General features: G+C 43.9%; 1 protein-coding gene across 1 annotated transcript in view; it reads right to left on the bottom strand.

The window, feature by feature from the left end:
* LOC126413059 (leucine-rich repeat and death domain-containing protein 1) overlaps positions 1-21,478 on the bottom strand; it is a 219,069-nt gene that overhangs the window by 19,922 nt on the left and 177,669 nt on the right. The gene's annotated exons all lie outside the window — the stretch shown is intronic.

The raw sequence follows: 21,478 nt of genomic DNA, 5'->3' as shown, positions 1-21,478 counted from the left end.
ATTTCTGTATGTTTTTTTTGATTTGTGTGTACATATAATGTGAAACATGTAAAACCTTTGTATGATTATGGACTATTTCTGTTTAATCATTTGTTTCATTTATATATATATTGAAATCAAGTTTGATGTTAATAGGCTATTGTATGACACACCCAATACTCTCAGCTGGATTTTCAGCTGGAGTCCATGGGCAAAGAATAAATAAATAAATAAATAAATAAATAATATTAGTAGAGTTAAATGAGTAAGAGAATGACATCTTATGTTCTCCCAAAGTTTAGGAGACAACAAAAATTTCATGGTTTTACTATAGTATTTTAACATAATCCCAACATTCTCAAAGGTCTGGTGTAGTATTTATGAGTATTTTATTTGAAGCAACTCAAAAGAAGTCATTGGAATAATAAATGGAAATAAAACAAGGCAGTCATCCAAACCCTCCTTCACAGCACATAACATACAAGTGGTGCATAAAAATGTGGAAATACCAAAAACATAACACTTTACCAGGCCTCATACAGCATAGAAAAACCACTGACATTCAAAACAGATTCCTGTCATCTCAGAAGGATAACTGTATGTCCTGCTTGGTTTTCAAGGGAATCTTATACCATTATTTCTGCAAAATATTTGCAAGTTCAAGTGCTGATGATGGAGGTGGTAGTAATCATGTGGCTCAATAATATTGAGATTTGATGACTGTGGTGGCCAGGAGAGGTGCTCACAAAACCAATCCTGGCCAATGCAAACTATGTGAACAGGAGCCCTATCATCTTGGAGCACAGCAACATTAATGAGGAACAAACACTGTACCATGGGATGGGTCTGATCAGTCAAAATGGTCACATAATCTTTGGCAGTAATGCTACCTTGCAGAACACCCATGAAGGCAGTGGAATATTGCTGCCCAACTCATCACCAAACCCCCTACACATTTCATTCTTGGCACATAAATTCAACCATAAGTTGGATACAGTGTGCAACATGCCTCATCTTACCAAATGACTTTTTTCCATTGTTCCATAGTCCAGGTTTTATGACTTTCAGCACTATGTTTTCGTATTCGGGCTTTTGCATCACTGAGGTGTGGTTTTGGAATTCCAGCTAGCCCTGCAATTCCCAGGTTTTGGAGCTCCTTTCTCGTTATTTCAGTGCTGAAGGGATTCATGAGTGTGACATTCAGTTCTGCAGTGACCTTTGCAGCTGTCATCCTCTTATTTTTCATCACAGTCCTCTTCAATGACCATATGTCATAATCACTCAACACAAACATTCACTCATGTTGTAATTTAGCAAATGATGTGTTTTCAGTTTCCCTGTGTGCAGTGTAAATCTTTGATACAGTCCTTCTTGAAACACCAAACACTTTGACTACCTTTGTTACAGTAGCACCCACCATACCAGAACTAAAAAAATGTCCACGTTTGAAGTCACTTAGTTCCAACATAATGCACTCATGACGACACAGAACACTGTTCTGTCCATGACTGACATTTACAACACATTGACGACATTGCACAGATGTTGTTTGTGGTCAATAGCTTTGATGTCCATGGCAATAACACCACATTTAGTGAAAAATTTCTTACAAGTCCTACAAATAACAGAATGTGGCAGAGGGGTCCATGCCATAGAGGTTTGAAGCTTTTTAATAAGGTCCTTGTGAAAATAAAAGCTGTTTTACATGTAAAGTTGTTTAGACAGTCCCTAAAGTTGTATTTATAGTGTTACTGTTTCTACTCATTGAGTGAACACATGGATATATAAATTACAATGTACAATGTCACACATTTATTGTTTTATACATGTGCTACCATAGTTTTTATCACTTTTTAAAGTTATTTATGTGTAACACAATCAATGGATGTATTATTATGTACCGTTTATATTTTTCCATATTAACACTGCATTGGTATTTTCATATTTCATAACCACTGTCAATTTTGTGCAAAGTTTTCATGTTCATTGGCATTTGTTAGCTACTTAAGGGAAAATATCCTACACATGATAAATACCAAACATTTTCTGTTGTTACAAGTGCCTTATCTTCATGTATTTTTGTACTGTATATTAATCATTTTTTGGCATCAGCCCATGCCTTTGTACAAATGCAATGTAAGATTTTGGGTCTGAATAAATCAATAAATCATACTTGGAAGTGGTAAATTTTGTTGGAATGACAAAATAAAAGTTATATGCAGTCAACAGTTATGGGAAGGATAGGTTGCTACTCACCATAAAGATGACAAGTTGGGTTGCAGACAGGCACAACAAAAATACTGTTACACATTAAGCTTTTGGCTTTAGCCTTCATCAGAAAAGAAAAACACACATTTCATTCACATAAGCAAGCCCACCTCACACAACAACAGCAACATCACACACACACACACACACACACACACACACACACACACACACATACACACTCTTGACCACTATCTCTGGCTGCTCAGGTCAGACTGAAAATGAAACCTGTCGAACAGAAGAAACAATCCCTGGTGGAGTGGGAAAGGGGGAGAGATAGCAGGACGTGGGGGGAGGGGGGACAGTGATCCTGGCAGAGTGTTCAGGGCAGACAAGGCTCTCTGATGTATCATTGGGAGGCAGTGAGAGAGGGAAGGAAAGGAAAATAGTGTGCAGAAAGGAGAGAAGCAGAGAAAGGGAAAAGATCAATGGGTGCAGTGGCAGAGAGCAGTGTAAAATGAAGGTGAGGGGACATGAGTTGTAAGGGGCTGATAGGCGCCGTATCAAGCTTGTTGAACACTGGCATTCAAATTACCTTCCGCCATCCATGATGATGTGGAGTGGAGAACCAAAATAAGCTATCCACATACTCATGAGTGCTCGCACCATGTTTCAGCTGAGATATCAGGAATTGGTGTTGTGTCTGGCCAGTATGTAAAATGAATGATGATAGTTAAAAGATACTGCTGGGTGTCAGAGGTGAGAAGGGGACCAATAATGTCAATATAGATGTGAGTGAAACTCCCTATAGCCTTAGGGAAATCACTACCAGAAGCATGGGCATGCCAGCCAACCTTACTGCACTGACTAGAACACAGCAATGGGCCCAGTTGTGGCAGGCTGAGTGGAAGCAGGCCACATGTAACAATGGGTAACAAGCCTGGAAGTGGTCTTAATGCCAGGTAACACAGGTTGTGGATGCTGTCAACGGCCTGCTGGCAGAAAGTGAGTGGTAGGAAGTGTCATGACTTGCCTTTGGAGGTGCCACAGAACAGTTTTGTATCTGTGTCAGTGATAGGGACATGATCCAGTCAGAGGTCAGTGTTTGAGGCATGGCACTAAGAGTCCAGCCCTGTATCAGCCTCTTGTGCTGCAGCAAGTGTGGCAATATCAATCCAGCCACAGATGCTAGTGACTTGTAACAGACAATCAGCAACATTCTTGAGGTATGCCAAATGTATGTGCTGAACTGAGAGATGTATTTGAATTCACAGAATAGTTTGGTAAGAAGTGATTGCTGGTCTGCTGAAAGGTGTATGTGATGGGTTTGTGATGAGTAAGTATCATAAAGTTCCTAGCCTCCATTGATGTGTGAAAGTAACAGATCACCTTTTAGGTGGCAAGCATCTCACTGTCATAGGCACTCCACTGATGTTTTGTAGGTGTGATCTTCTTTGAAAACAAGGCCAGCAGTTGCCACGAACCATTACATTGTTGCTGCAAGGCAGCATTTGCGGTGTTGTGGCTGGTGTTGATCACCAGTGCCAGCTGGGTGTCAAGTGTTGAGTGAACCAGAAATGCAGCATCGGCAAGGCTGTCCTTGGCAGCAGTGAAGGCAGCATGAGGGTCTGCCCAAGGGCTGGGGCAATTGCCCTTAGTGTTAGGACCAGAGAGAGCAACTGTAAGTGGCTCTTGATAGGAGGATGTGCCAAGGAGGTGACGGTGGTGGAAGTTCAGCATCCCAAGGAACCAGAGGAGTTCCTGAAAAATTTGTGAGTCCATAATTTCCCAAATAGCCATATCATTTTCCAGGAGGGGAATGATGGAGTCTGCACAGATCTGGTCATCCTGAAATGTCCACTGGGAGGCACCAAAGGTGCATTTGGAGTGGTTAATGATAACCCTGAAATCGTTCAGCTGTTGAAACACTGCAGACAGATGGTCACAGTGTTGTGGCAGTGAAGAATAAAATACTGAGAGAGGCAGTGAAGAATAAAATACTGATATGTCATCAAGACACGTGAAGTAAAAGAGCAGGTCATGTAGCACGCTGTTGATGAATTGTTGTCATGTCTGTGTAGCATTCCGGACACCCTATGTCATGTAAAATGATACGAAGAGCCAAAAGTGCAAGGTAATCACTGTCTTTGGGACATTTTCCATGGTGACTGGTATTTGTGTGAATGTCTTTATGCAGCTAAAGACACTGAACACTTAAGTACCACTGAAGGCATGGCTGAAGTCATGAAGGTCTGCAATCTGATATCTATCTGGGATAATGCATGCATTAAGAGCATGATGATCACCGAAGGGTCACAAGATGTGTCTTTCTTTGGTACAAGTTTGAGAGGAGAGGACCAGAGACTGTGCAAATGACCAATAATGACATCCTGAAGCATAGCCTCAAATTTGGCTTTAGCAGCAGCAAGTCACTCCGGTGCACGGTATCGTGTTCTGTTGAGAACTGGAGGGCTAGGCATTGTGTGGATATGAAGGACTGTGTTGTGCAATACCTCTCATGGTCAGACATGCAATGAAATGGAAAACAGTCAAAAAGCTCCTGGTACTGCCTTAAATCAATAGCTTGGATGACCTTCAGCACCGAGTATTGCACAGCATAGTGAAACTCAATAACTGAAGAACTGGAGTCCGTGATGATGAGACAAGAGCCACCAATGTCAGCAACAAGCCAAAATGTGCTCAGAAATCAACACCAATGGTTGTCTCTATGACATCTGTGGTGGTGAATTGACAGCTGAAGATGCGGTGCAGTCCTAGGTCCAGTTGCATTGGATAGACACCACAGATGGTGACAGACGAGTTGTTGGCAGTTGACAGTCGAAATGGTGTTGTTGGTCAACACACTGGTAGCAGCATGTATGGATAGACCTGCAGGTTGGAACCAGTGTCTATAAGGAAATGCTGACTACCCTTCTGTCTGAGATGAACAAGTGCTTTGAAGCAGCATGGCATTTGTGCACACTCACTTGTGGATGCTGCTGGCATTTGGGTTGTTGCCTGGAGGGCAGCAGCAGGAAGCTTGCTTGGCACATGTGTGGTGGTACATTGCATTGCAATGGTTTAAGGTGTGCCGGTGAAGGTTTGGTGGTGTGGGAACAGCAGCTCATTGGGCACAAAGAGCAGATACTTGACCATGAGGGCTTCAACCTGGGCTGAAAGCAGCTGGAGTTCCTGGGGGGCCACGGTGGGCACCGAAACATTGCAGTTCATTGTGTTGGTAGCATAGTTGTCATGTCAGAGGTGACACTGCTAGTAGCAACATGAGTTGAACCTGAAGACAGGGCCACAGTGAGGACTTTGACCACTGTGTTGCCAAGACCACTAGTTGTTGCAGTAAGAGTGATTGCTGAGTTGTGAGGATGGCACATGCCTGAATATCCAGCCAATTCAGCCAAAGTACATGAAGCAGTTCATCTGGTACTGTGCCAGTGTTGACCATGCTGTGTAGGTGGCAGGGGTGCCGTGACAGATTTCTGTAATCGGTGTCATTGCTAATAATAACCCACCAACGTATGCCCTCAACTGAAAATATGAAGAGGCAATGTGTGAGCTTCCTTTTGAGATGATGGTGTGGCTTGGTTGGTGAAGGTACAGTGATGATGTTAGCAACCTCAATAGCATAGCACTGTTCAAGTTGGTTGACAAAATTGACAACATAAGTGTACTTTGTATCTTCCAATATCATGCCAGGGCAATGGAAGCTGGACTTGACCTGCATGAACCAGAGGGCTGGGCAGGTAGCCAGAAAGGTGTCAGGCGGTGTCATGGGAAACTATAGAATGCAGCTCACTGGATGATGATATGGCAGCAATGTCAGCAGCAGTGGTATGATCAGCGGAAACGATGTTGGTGTACCATGCATGCAAAGCAATTGGTCTGTGCAAACCACTTTGGCATAATTTACATAAGAAGAAGAATAGGCATGTGCTGGTACGTGAAAGACACAATTGTTGATTAACAATTACTGATTGCATAGTTAGTACAAGAAGCTAGACATAGAAATGTTCGCACTGTCTCTGAACATTACCCATTGTGCGGGTGATCACTTAGTCACTGAACATGGCCCGGCACTTCAGTGACCACTGAAGATACTAAAAAGTCTGATGCTTGGGCAACAACTGAAATCACAGCATATCCCATCACACAAGCAACCACACTATCCATCACGTGGGTGATCACCAAATCATAATATGTCCTGTCACATAAGCAAACACCGGTAATGTGGCCTTTTGACACACAGCTATCTTAGCAGTTCTGTAAGCCCCAAGCTTGCAACAGCCATCTGCATAGCAGAAAGTTTCTCCCTTCACATGTTACTTCCATCCCTAGCTGTCAATCCTGCCATGTGACCAGATACTGCACACTACAGTCACCAGCTACTGGTAGAGAACAATAGCTAACTCAACAGTGAGAGTTTCACTGACCTAGCCTCAACCAGTCTCCTTCTCCTCGCGGCATCAATATCAGCTCCCAATTGGCGCTCACACCACTATGGACATGCCAAGCGGTTACGCATACCATGAAGTCTTGAGAGAGACCTGTGCTACCCTGTCTCTACCCCTGCTGCACAGCTGCGTGTGTAAATGGTGGTTTGTATCACATCTTCTGCTGAAGACTATTAATTCTACACCTCGAGTAGGAATATTGTTGTGCTGGTGAAACTCGGGGATGAGACTGCCATCTTGCTTGGTATCCTCCTGTTCTACTGCATCATGCCTTTTTCCATGCCAAACATGCAAACGAGTGACTCTATTCAGAATTTATGAATTTCAAGACTATTTCATGTGTCTGTTTGTACTTGCATAATCAGTGATAAGATGTGTTGCTTGACCATGTGTAAACATTATTCTTTCCGTGGTGCCTACCCTGCCTTGTTCTACCATAGGGTAATCAATTTAAAGGTTAGGTAAGGAAACAATTCCAACACTGATGACCTGACAATAGACTCCATCAACTTAATTTCCTATTTCAACATGGTGTTGGCCATGTTGTTCCATTAGCACTCATTCTACCCTTGCGCATGCGCGCACCCCATTAGCAATTTCAGTTTACATGCTACAGACACAAATATTTCGCATCACAAGCCATCTGTTCTGTATATTTTGGCATCCTTCATGCAGTCTAACATCAAAGGCATCCCCCTCCATCCAAACTGATTCCTCACTGCACACGGCAGCTGCTCTGACACCAAACAATGTAATCACTGACTGACCACATGCCTCATGGAACTGGAATACAGCAACCCCAACCTGCAATGTGCAACTCCTGGCAATGCTACCACCACTGGCCCAGCCACCAGCGCCCGACTCCAGGCCAACACTCTGCCGCCATCCCTCCCTGCCTTCATACACTGACTCCCATTGCCCCACATGTCACCGCCACTCTGTCTGGCCATGCCATAGCTCACATACTGCCCTTCAATTTACAGGACATGGACCTGTGGTTTACCTTGGTGGACATCATCTTCACCTGTTGTGGCATCACCTAGGACGCCATCAAGTTCACAATGGTGATCAGTCGGCCAAGCTGACACATGCATTGGAGGTCTGTGACACCACAACTGCTACAAGACTCTCTGGTGCTACCTCTTGACAGAACACATTCCGTCCTAAATGCAGCATGTCCGGGTCCTCCTTTCCGTCGAGCAGTGCAGGGACTGGAAACACTCACAATTCCTGCCTCACCTTCAAAGCCTGACAGAGCCACACATGGTCTCCAATGGTTTCCTATACAGCTTCTGGCTGTCTCACCTCCTGGCCCAGATACAGACAGCTGTGGCATCTCATGCTGACCTCTCCCTCACTGAGCCGGCCGTGGTGGCTGTGCGGTTCTAGGCGCTGCAGTCCGGAACCGCGGGACTGCTACGGTCGCAGGTTTGAAACCTGCCTCGGGCATGGATGTGTGTGGTGTCCTTAGGTTAGTTAGGTTTAAGTAGCTCTAAGTTATAGGGGACTGATGACCTAAGATGTTAAGTCCCATAGTGCTCAGAGCCATTTTTTTCCTCCCTCACTGATGCCCCCAGCCTCATTGCTCTGGTCCACAAGACGCTGGCCTCCCCGCCTGCAACTGCCACTGCCACATGCCAGCCCTACCCCACCTGGCACAGCCAGTAGGACGTCACTCTGCCAACCACCCCATTTCGAACCCCCCCCCCCCCCCCCCCCTTGCTGCTCAATGCACTGCTAATGACATCACCAGTCACTCCTGTCCCCACTGGCCTGCAGCACAGGGCACAGCAGCTGGGAGTATATGATATCCTCGCCCACCACAGTGCTGCCTTAATTCTGATCATAACCGTCCACACAGCTCCAGCCACTAGCACAATGATGACTACCACAGCTGCAGCCAAAGCCGACCTGCTGTCACCTCTCGCAACAAAGTTGGGCTCTGCTTGTATCAAAAGCATTTCACCCAAACACCAGCAACCCCTGGGATTAAGCGTGCCCAGTTGTTGCTTGATCTCCCAGCACTTGTTTGTCCATGATACTTGTTCTGTCACACCATTCCTGATCAACAGAGACTCTCAGTTGTCTATCTTCCCGTGGTGGCCCGTACAGCACCCTAGCACTGCCTCAGTCATCCTCCTTATGACAGTGAACAATTTCATGATTGCCAACTATTGCATACATGACTGCTTCCTCGACCTCAGCCTGCAGTGGGACTTCCCCTGGACATTCACCCACCTTGACATCACTGACTCGATTAGCAGAGCAGACTTCATCAGATACTAGCTCCTGCTTCCCGATGTTGCAAGCTGGCACCTCACTGACAGTGACACAGGGAGGTCAACGAAGTGCACCACTCACTTTGCTGTTCTGAAGCAGGTGGCATATTCTGGCCCCTCCACTACATCAACATCACCTCTGGAACACCTATCTTCTGCTGGCCAAGATGCTTACCACCACACAAATTCAAGTTCGCCACAGCTCAGTTTGACAGTTTTCTGCCACCAGGTAATCAACTTGTACGTTAGATAAGGACAATTCGAACACTGACGACCCAAAAAAGGACTCCATCGACTTAATTTCTTATTTCAGCATGGTGTTGGCCATTTCATTCTATTAGAATCATTCTGACTCTCAAGCACAAGCACACCCCACCAGCAATTTCAGTTTTCTTGCTATAGACAAATGTGCTTCACATCACAATCCACTTGTCTTGCATGTTTTGGCATCCTTTGTGCTACGTAGTGCCAATGGCATCCTCCTCCACCACAATCAATGTCTCATCAAATGCAGCTGCTGCTCCAGCACCACACAAAGTCATCAGGCTCAAGATGGCTCTTGGCACCCATGAGGAACTAAAATAATGCACCATCCCCTACCGATACCTGGTGCCATTCTTATGTGGCTGCAGCTAAACACTGGCTGGAGCTACAATTTTCAGCAAAATTGACTGTACCAAGGCTTTCACCCAGATACTGGTTGCACCCAAGTACATCCAGAATACTGCCAACATCACACCATTTGGACTCTATGAGGGCACCTTTATAATGTTCAGATTCCATAATGCTGTCCAAATGTGGCAGCGTTTCTTGGTTGGCATGTTGTGAGGCTTCCCTGCTGTTTCACCTATCTGGACAACATACTCCAGTTTTCAGTGATGCCAAAGAGGCACTGCGAGCACCTCTGCAATATTTTCGAACACCTCCAGGATGTCGGCACCATCATCATCAACACAGCAAAATGTGTTCTCGGTGCTAGTGAGGTTGTATGCTTGGGCCATGTCATCTTCTTCACCAGCTCACGTCACCTGCCTGACCAGGTACAAGCCATCCTCGATTTCCCGTGCCCAGAGACATTCAAGGGCCTCCACTGCTTTCTCAGAATGTTAAACTTCCTCTGGCATTATCTGAGGGTTGTCACTGTTATGCAGGAGCCTCACACCACTGCCCTCCATGGCGAATGAACAAAGGTGAACAAGCTGGTGCCTTGGATGCTGCAAATGGAAGACAGCGTCTCTACTGTACACCTGCTCCACCACCTCATTTGCCGTTGTAGTCAATGCCAGCCAGACAGCCATCAGTTCCTGCCTGCAGCAGCATGCCAGCAACAACTGATGGCTGCCCACTTTCTTCTCCAGCAAGCTTTCTGCTGCTTAAGAATGCTGGGGTGCATATAAAAGAGATCTCCTCACCATCTATGAGGCAATCAAATACTTCCGGTCATCAGTGGAGGTCTACTCCAAACACAAGTCCATAAAGTTTGCCCTTGCAAAAGTATTCGACCAGTGCTTCCCATATCAGTGGCAGCTGTCATTCATATCCAAATTTACTGCCGACATACATAACATCACCAAAACTGACAATGTCATTGCCGACTGCCTCAGCTGCACCTGCACCATTATCTCACCCATGGATTAGGAGGCACTTAGCACCACCCAGGTGTGTGACCCACAACTCACCCACCTCTGCCTGGATGCCTTTCCTGGACTCCAACTTATGCCAGCTGCAAGCTCAGACAACAATATCTGGTGTGAATATTCACTGGCTCACTGAGTCCATTTCTGCCCACTGCTGTCCACGAGGTCCCATTCGAATGGCTGCATAACCTGGTACACCCCTCTGTGTGTGCATCTGCTGCTCTGATGATGCAGTGTTTCATGTGCCCAGGTCTTCAGAGGGACTGCAGGATGTGGGTCAACACCTGCCTCGGCTGCCACGTACATGCCCCGTTGCCACCTATCAAGATGCTTTGCCCATGTTCATGTGGACCTCATCAGCCCTTTGACTTCTTCTGATTGCTGTCATTACCCCCTCACCATGGTGGACGGTTTCACCTGCTGGCCTGAGGCAATGCCAATACCCAACATCACAGCCACCATAGTAGCTGCCACCTTCATATCCGCACTGATCGCCCATTTCAGCTGCCCACACCACGTCACTATGGGCCACGGACACCAGTTTACATCCACCAATTTCAAGTGGTAACAGACCTCTGTGGCACTGACCTCCACCTGGCATCAAGCTACCATCACCTGCCAATGGTTCCATCGTACCCTAAAGATTGCTCTCGCCTGCCATAACAACAGGTACACCACTGCCCTGCCCCTGATACTCCTCGGCCTACACGTTTCTCACAAGGGTGACCGTGAGATGTCTGCCACTGACCTCATTTATGGCCAACTGCTTGCCATCCCAGGGGACTTCCTGGAGCCCACCACCTGCCCATGGATGATGTCATCCATGAGTTCATTGAATACTTGCTGAACTGCATGGCTCACCTGCAACCTACCCCGACCCAGTGCCACAGTGAACACAGAGAACTCATTCACGGCAACCTCAGATCATGCACACACACTATGCTGTGCATCGGTGCTCACCAGTCCCCACTTCATCTGCACTACTCTGATTCCCACTGGGTTCTGTAGGGGGACTACAAGACATTCATGTTCCAACTCCATGGCATCCCTACCAGCATTCTGATTAACAGGCTCAGGCCTGTCTACACACTGCCCAGTCCCGCACTACCCAGCCTGATCGCCATCCTCGTCAACATCCCACAGATGCACACCGCCACCACTGCTGACATCGCTGCCAGTGCCACCACCTCTGAAAATGCACCGAGCACCCCATCTGCTGGAGACCCCTCAATGCCGGCATACCCCACCATAACTGAGAACACCATGAGAAACCCACCATGCTATGCCGGAGCCTCCCTGACTGCCCGGCTGTTGACAACATAGATGACAGCCCCCCCTCCCTTGCACAGTGCCAGGCACGTGCACTTTCAGCTGTCAAATGTCAAATGAGGCCATTTCTCCTCACAGCCAATCAGCAATGATGCTGTGCCCTTGCCTCAACAGCACTGTGCTGGCAATAGCCCCCAGTGCCTGCCCACCAATGTGTGCATGGCATTGGATACAGGCTCAGGGCAACCTGGCCTGGGTCCCCCCCCCCCCCCCCCCCGCCCTCCCCCCCCCCCCAAACCATGCACTCTGGTGGCTTACTCATCACTTGCATCAGCTGCCAGTCCTGCACTGCTACTGGCTGCCATGTAGCAGACCAATGCTACTAGCAGTTGGCTGCCCCGCCCACTTCACACTCACCGCCCTTAAGTCTGCCACCTGCCCCCATCACATGACCGGCAACCACAGCATCAACACCACTGCCTACATCGTCATTGCATGTACAAGACATGAAACCCACTCGTACCAGCCTTCAGGTGAGGGTGGGAAGAGGGGTGGGGAGGAGGGGGGGGGGGGGGAAATGTGCCATACGTCTATAGCTCACAACAGTCATCTGCTACGACAGCGAGTTTCTGCCCTCGGTATTACTTCTGTCCCAAGCTGTTGATTCTATCCTGTGACTAGATACCTGCACACTATGGTTGCTGGCTAGCAGGAGAAAACAATATCTTGGGCCATAGTGAGACTTCCACTAACCTTGCCTGACTAGTCTCCTTCTTCTCCTCGCAGCATCAACATAGGTTCCTGCTCCGCACTCACACCACTACACAGTCATCATGTGGCAACACATACCATGAAGCATTAAGAGACACCTGCACCATGCTGCCTCTACTCCTGTTATGCAGCTGGACATGTAAATGGTGTTTTGTGCCACTTCTTCTGTCGAAGACTATTAACTCTGCACCTTGTATTGGAATATCGTTGTACTGGTGAAACTTGGGGATGAGACTGCCACCTCGCTCAGTGTCTGCCTTTTCTACTGCGTCATGCCTTTTTCCAGCACCAACCGTGCCAGCGAGTGACTTTATTCATGGCCCACCTGCATAGAAGCAGTGCCATGCTACGGTTGACACTGTAAGCTCACAGGTTGGCTAAGGCGGTGGTAATGTGGCTGGTTATGTTCCTCCAAGTACTCATGTAATGTTCCACAAATGTCATTAGATTTATTGGCAATGAGAAGGAGAAAGGAGTGAAAGTAGCAGAGAAGGCAACAGACTATGCAAGCAAAATGTTTTAGGTTCAGTAGCTCAATACAAGGAGCAAAGTGCACATAATAAACATTCAATTGGTGATGTGATAAATATGTTATTAGACAGCAATTTCTGTTATATTATGGACAACAAAAGAAAACACTATCTGTGAAAAACCTCCACACCTTTTGTTACACTGAGCTGGACTTCAAGGGTAGCAACGAAACTGAGAATAATTGATCTGTCTATGGGATTTGTTTTTAAATGGTATCAGAATAAATGAGTCATTATTTACAAATTAAAGGACATTGCAAAAAGGGTGTGCTACATAAGATGTTTATCAAAAATGAAAATATCAGAATTAAAGTAAACTGTAGTTTAGATGAAATGTGGAGTTATAAATATTACCATGTGAATAAACATTTGCATGAATAAACATTTGCAAACAGGCAGTGTGTCTGCCATGCAAAAGTGCCAGTTAATTGCATGCAGGTAATGAAATGGGTTCTGTTATGACTCAAAAGCAGCACACTGAACTAACATTTAGAAATGGATAGCAAAAATTTTTAAAAAATATATAGAGGTCAGACTTATTTCTCAGTTACCTCCCAGAAGTATAGTCTTTTTCATAAATCCCCATATTACAACAAGCAGAAGAATAAGTCACTTTTCTCTAGTTCTCTAAAAATGAAATACAAGCCTGGCTGGCAAGTCATCACAAACATTATAATGCATCTAATGAGAGTTGAATATTTGGTATGAGCTAAGTAACTCCAGCTTTCTCTTGTTTATTTCATCAGAAACATTTTGCAAGAGAATGGATTTTTTTGTCTCCAATTGCCACTATATCATCCACAGTCATAATATGTCAAGCGTCTAACTCTTGAAACTGGGAGAACTAATGACTGATGTGTTAACTGCTGTGAACTTAGAAGGTTAGAAAAGTGGTATGTCTCATTAAAAATGTGTATGGTGAGTACTGGAGAGGAGACACTTTGACAGATAAGGAAATTTAAAATATAATAACATTAATTTGCATGGATTCACATAAAGAGTCATCATTATTGTCCATGCAACAAACCAGCATACACAGCTGAAGAAAGTAGCTCCATCCCTGTGGAAGGTAGTTAAACAGATACTGCCAGCAAAGCATAATAAACTGCTAAAGAAATTGAATATAAATATACCACATGTCTTGTTTCTGTTCTTGTTCTAAATGGGAACTTAAGTCAGTGGCAGTGTAGCACAATGCTCAATAGTGTTGATCTTTGCTGTACTGTTTGTGTTTCATGCACCATTTCTGTTCCAGAAGAAATAAACTGTAATGCTCAGACAGAAAATACAGCACTAGCTAGGCAGTGTCAAATTTAGTATTAGGTACTGACAGAGTGGTTGGGTAGATATATGCACTTGCAGCTACCTTGTAGATGATCAGCAGTCATCTGTAAATGACAGAAATCCACAAAGGCAGTCACCAGCAGATGTGTATGACATGATAGTTTTAGGGAGTACCTGGTAAACACTGCAGGAAAGCTATAAGAAACTTCTGCGCCTATGGCAATAGTATAACACCAGTCACAGCACTGGCACAAAGGCATGTAGCTTATGAGACCATTCCACTTATGAGAACACTGTAGTGTACATTGTCACTTCCTTTGCCTCCTTTTTCTCAGGTGTAAATGCAATGGTATTACTACCCTGGAAGGCCTTCAGTTGACTTTGCTGGGTAATATATGTTTCATGAGAAAAATAAATAAATAAATAAATATAAAAACTGTTTCTCTTTGTGATTTGTGGTATTCCTGACATATTTTGTGGCAAGAACAGCAAATATTTTCAATTTGTTACTGGATGTAAGGTCTGCCTGTTATGCAAACACTGCTTTTTCATATAAACACAAACATGTGCCATCATCAGTGGGTATTCTTAATTCAGTTCCATAAAACGTAGACAGAACTGAAAGAAGAAAACCCACTGAGGATGGTACAATGGTTCTGGAATATGTTTGAGCTTATAAGAAAAAATGGTTGGTTGCATAATGGGTGGACCTTATATCCACTAATTTTGTCTACAAACACAGATACTAGAAGAGCAGGGTTTGTAAGTGGATGAATCTGACAGCTGGCAGAGTTCTCCTGCCAGGTAATCCTTGCAGTTCAAAAACAGCATTGGTGGAACTATTGTCAGTAGGTAGGATTACAAGGTTGGGATGAAGTTTAACGTGGTGGATTGTGATTCTCTCTGCAGATGTAGGATTAGTTTACATGTTGGGGGATTTGTGGAATGATGGTGACACAAGGTTTGAGGTTTAGAAATTCTGGAAAGTTAACAAAGGAATTTTGGAGACAGTGGGGGTGGATCACAGTTGGATGGAGGACTGAACTGAGTCAGCCAGGGTTCAACATTGGTCTTTGGTTGAGTGTCACTGGTACGGTTGATGACGAAAACATGTTTCCACTGTAGGGGTCAGGAGAAGGAGAGAACATCTTTAACAACTTTGTCACCACCAACCCTACCAATAAGACTCAACCAAAGGGCAATGTTGAGCCCTCCCTGACCCAGTTCACTCCTCCATCATTCCCACTGCCCCCAAATCACCCCCTGTTGACTTTTCCGAATTTCTTAACCTTGGACCTTGCCTCACCATCATACCTCAAGTCCCTCAACATGCAAGCTAACCTCACATTTGCAGAAAGAACCATAATCTATCACCTAAAAACTGACCCTGACCTTATAATTCTACCTGCTGACAATGGCTCCACCAATTTTGTTTTGAACTACAGGGATTACCTAGCAGAAGGACTCTGCCAGCTGTCAGATTCATCCACCTACAAACCCTTTCCAGAAATCCAGCAGGATCTTCAGTCTCTCCTCAAATCCTTAGGCCCGAGAATGTCTCCCTGGAGTCCACCTCTCTCCTCACTTCTACTACTTCTTGCATTTGCACTTTCTACATGCTTTCTAAACTCCATAAACCCAGCCATCCAGATGCCCCATTGTGGCCAGTTACTGCGGCCACACTGAGAGAATTTTTGCTCTTGTAGAGTGACTCCTTCAGCTTATTACCTAAATCCCACCCTCCTAAATAAATGATATCAACCATTTCCTCCACTGACTCTCCACATTTCCTGTTCTTTTTGCCACATGGTGCCCTGCTCGTCACTACTGATACCAGCTCTCTTTGCACTAACACATTAATGCCTATGGCCTTGCCCCTCTTGAATGCTACCTTTCCCAATGCCTGATGGATTTCATAGCTACAACCTGCTTTCTGGTTGCCATGACCAAATATGTCCTCAGCCACAGTTATTTCTCCTCTGAAGGCATCACCCACAAAGAAATCCAGGGAACAGCTATGGGAACCCGCATGGCACCAACCTATGCCAACCTAGTCATGGGCCATCTAGAAGGATCCTTTCTATCCACTCAGAATCCCAAACCCCTCACCTGTTTCAGATCCATGGCTGACATTTTTGTGATCTTTATCAAGGGTGAGGACACTTTATCCACATTTCTCAAAAACCTCAATACCTTCTCCCTCATTCACTTCACCTGGCTCTCCTCAATCCAAAAAGCCACCTTCCTCAGTGTTGTCCTCCACCTTAAAGATGGCTACATCAGTACCTCTGTCAATGTCAAACCTACCAACCAACAGCAATACCTCCACTTCAACAGCTTCCACCCACTCCATATCAAAAAGTCCCTTCCACACAGCCTAGCCACCCATGTCCATTGCATCTGTAGTGACAAGCAGCCCTCTCAAAATATACCAAGGGTCCCACAGAGGCCTTCATAGACCTTAATTATCCTCCCCACCTTGTACAAAAACAGATCCCATGTGCCTAATCCCTCCAGTCACCCTCCACCTCCCAAGTCCCACTGTCTGGTCACAGAGGAGCATTCCTCTTGTGACTCAGTGCCGCCCAGGAGTAGAGCACCTGAATCACATTCTCTGCTAGTGTTTTGACTACCTCTTGCCATATCCTGAAATGAGGAATGTCCTAACCATTATCCTTCTTACCCCAGAATTCTGCCACCCGCTGAACCTGCGCAATATCCTCATCCATCCCTACACAACCTGTGATCCCAACCTCTTGCATCATGACCTATATCACTGTAACACACCTAGATGCAAGACCTGTCCCATACATCCTCCCACCACCACCTACTCCAGCCCACTCACAAGCATCATCTATCCCAACGAGGGCAGGGCTACTTGTGAAACCAGTCATTTGATCTACAAGCTGAGCTGCAACCACTATGCTGGATTTTATGTGGGCATGACAACCAACAGGCTACTGTCTGCATGAATGGCCACCAACAAACTATGACCAAGAAGCAGCTGGACCACCCAGTTTCTGAGCACACTGCCCAGCACAATGTTCTTCATTTCAGTGACTGCTTCACAGCCTGTGCCATCTGGATCCTTGCAACCAACACCAAGATTTCTGAATTGGACAGGTGGGAATTCTCTCTACAATACATCCTAGGTCCCCATAACCTTCCTGGCCACAGCCTTCATTACTCATTGTCCTTTACCCACCTATCCCTTCTCTGTTCCTTTTCCATGACTACACAGTCCTCTGTTCCACCAATGCACACAGTCTTTTTATTCTCTCGTTTTCCACTGCCACCCCCCCCCCCCCCCCCCCCCAATCTCCCCACTCTCCATCTAACCTCCTGATTGCACCTACCTACCCCATCCCCTCATCGCCTTGTCCCCATATTTTCCCACAAGCAGCTCTTTACCATCCCCCACTCCTACCCACTGCCCGCCCCAGCCTCCTTCTTACCCACACCACCTAGTTTGCTTCCCCCATAATGCACTGCTGCTCACAGTCTGGCCTCAGTAGCCAGAGACTGTGATCATGTGTGTGTTAGCTGTATTTGCTTCAGTGTGTATGTGTATGTTGTTTATTCTGATGAAGGTCTGTTTGACTGAAAGATTTTTGGCAGCCTTTTTGTTGTCCCTATCTGTGATTCACTCAGCATCTCCACTATATGGTAAGTAGTAACTATCCTTTTCCTATATTATCATTATTTCATCCTGGATTTTCCATTGTCTTATTAATATTACATTTCAAATCACAACCTTCACGTGTGCATAAGATGTGCTTGCTTGTGTGAATGTGTGTGTGTTTTCTTTTCTGAAGAAGGCTTTGCTGAAAGCTAAATGTGTAACAGTCTTTTTGTTGTGCCTATCTGCAGGTCAGTGTGTCACCTTTACAGTGAGTAACAGTCTATCCTTTTCCCAATATTGTTGATATTCCTACCTGGAGTTTCCATTGTTCGATATTCCTGAACTGATAAGAGTAGGCCTACATGTTTCCTAAGGTGCTCTATATTTTTGTGGCTTGAGTTTTGTTTAAATATACCTGTAAAAGTGCTATGTAATACATGTAGAAGTAATATGTAAACTGAAGGTGGGGAGGGGAAGAAAGAAAGGAAAAGGGAGGGGGATTACTGCTGTCAGGTGCATCAAGACATCTGTGAAATTAACGGTGATAAGTGAAAATGTGTTCCCAACCAGGATTCAAACCTGAGATCTCCTGCTTTTTAGACAAGTGTGTTAACCATTGCACCATCTGGGACAAAGCGTTATTGCAACTGCGCGGACTATCTAGGCATGCCTCACAACCAATTCACATTCCCATCAAGTGCCACCTTTCCACAGTCCCTGTCCACTTCCTCCATGTTCACTACTCTGAGATTATCGCTGGAGGTCAGACATATTTGTGAATCCACACTGAAGAAGGTGGATCCACTGTCCAGCTAGGTGAATCAATTGTATGAATGTGTGGTGTCTGTCCTGTTGGACATGTCTGGAAGAACAGATACCACACATTCAGGTAGTAATAGTAGTAATAAATGAACTATTATAATATTATGTAGCATTACAGGTGCACATTAATGAACAAAGTTAGTGTAAACAAGATTAGTCTAAAAAACAAATAGAGACTGGGCAGTTGAAAAGTTTCACATTGTTAAAGTTTGGCTCACTTAGCAATAGGACTGCTTCGTAAAGGAAACATACATGGTGATTATGATAGAGATCAGAAATAGCACATCCATTTTAACTTTAGCAACATGTTTTCACTTAGTTTTATCAATTTATGTAATGACTGAAGTAATCTGAGTTCCAAGAATTCACAATACCCCTTAACAATATGAGATAAGCATATGGAAGACACAAAAATAACAGTAATGGGAAATAAGTACTTTGTTTTTACAATCAGACAACAAACATACATACTGAGATATATATCCTCCAATGGCAGTGGAACACAAGAAAGATTACACCATTTTGTAACCTGAAGCAAAATGCCATTGAAATAAATTTACTGAAATGAATGGTGTCAATAGGTACAGAATCGATGAAAATGTGATGAAATTATAGCAGTGAAATCCACTGAGAAATGCCATATCAGCAATGTAAAGGATATGCCATGTCTATTTCATTTCAGCAAATTTAAATCAATTCCAAAAATTTTCAATGACAGGATAAGCAATGGTCCACCACCACACACCCATTCACCAAATGATATTGCTGCTGTTCCCATGAACCTCACAGGGGAATCTCTAGTTGTAGACTTTGGAAGTAACAGGAAGGAATATCACTGACATTGAGAAGTCTTGCAAGTCATGCTAGGATTATGTAAATCAATAAGGCAGCTGCTCATGATAAGTAGGAGATATTTGTTCAAATCTTGGTCTGACAAAAATTTTCATTTGCCATCAATAAACAATGAAAGATCTGAGATTGCATATCACAATGTCGTTTGCTATTACATATTCCAGATATAATGTGTTGACAAATTAAGCACAAAACATAATTAGAAACAGGACACAAGTTGTCCCTTATATAATTACTGTAACCATCTAAATGAATTGGTGAGCACTTAGTACTGATGTACAGCTGTTTTATAGAATATAAGATGTGGGACATTTTAAATGATTTCCACTGATCATTTAACCTGTAAATGCTTATGTACCAGGAACAACTCATTTACCTATAAAATGAAAATTATTGTGAGAGATCATCAACCACAAGGAGAAGGTGAAAAATAAAAAAATAAAATAAAATACCTGCATTACTAATAGGATTATGTCCAAGTTAATGAACCTAAAATGCATAACAGAACAAAACCTCAATTTTGACCTTCTGTAGTTCCTAAGTAACATAAACCAGTAAAATGTCAGCAACTTTGCCAGTACAAAATGAAGGATGATTAGGGCTGAACATATCATTTTCATAAGGATCATTAAGGAAGTAGTATTTATTCAGTTTGAGAAAAATGTAGTATGAAAAAGTAAATCAGGATGGCTAAATATGATTTGAACATCACTTTCCCTAATTATAAGTTCTGTATCTTAACCATCACACCACACATCACATTATTTGTCATTAACCACATATTGTTTAATTAAGAACAATCTTGACTGCAATTTATTCTTTTATTAAGAATGCATTTCACCTTTGTGGGACACCTTCAGATTATCTTAAAATTTTCCATTTACCACATATTAAAAAAAAAAAAAAAAAAAAAAAAAAACATAAAATGGCCCTGTGCTAGACTGAAGCATTTGTTGAATCAGATGAATCCCTAGAGACCTTTTCCTTTTACAACATTTTAAAAACCATAAAATGGCTCTGTGCTAAATTGAAGCAAACATCAAATGAGAATGAACTCTCAGGGGCCTTAATAAAGTTGTACCAGCAGGGCAGACTTTACTAAGGTCTCTATAGATTCATCTGATTTGTTGTGTACTTCGGTCTAGCATCCTGACCTGAGCTGTTGGAGTTGGTGATCATGTGTGCATGAGGTGGGCTTGCTTGTGTGTAGGAATGGTGTGTATTTCTCTTTTTCTGATTAAGGCTGTGGCTGAAAGCTTTATGTAAGTGTCTTTTAATGTGCCTGTCTGCAACTTAATGTGTCTTCTTTATGATAAGTAGCAATCTATCTTTTCTTTCATTGCTGATAATTCCTACCTGGAATTTCCCTTGTTCAACAGAGCAACTTTATGGTTTTTAAAATGTTATAAAAGGAAAATTTTAGGATAACTTGCAGATGCCCCATGAAGATGAAACAAATTGTCAATAAAAGAATAAAGTACAACCAAGGACATTTTAATTCAGATATTCTACACACAGTTGCTGTACCAGATGGGCTACTGGACTGGAAAACAATTATTACTCATACAGTTTGAAACAGCACTTAATACAGTAGAAAATACTCATTCAATCAAACTAAGAATTTAATTGGAGAACTATTTTAACATATGAGATGCACAATTGCAATAATGATGAATATTTACTGTGAACAACAAAAGTCCTCATGTTTCAGACTCTAACTTTTTAATAACAGAGATATACTGTGAACAGTGCATTAATG

Source organism: Schistocerca serialis, chromosome 1 (genome assembly GCF_023864345.2).
Source record: "Schistocerca serialis cubense isolate TAMUIC-IGC-003099 chromosome 1, iqSchSeri2.2, whole genome shotgun sequence".
In the NCBI taxonomy this organism is placed as follows: Eukaryota; Metazoa; Arthropoda; class Insecta; order Orthoptera; family Acrididae; genus Schistocerca; species Schistocerca serialis.
Note: the sequence above shows the minus strand (reverse complement) of the source record. Positions and strands in the feature narration are given on the sequence as shown.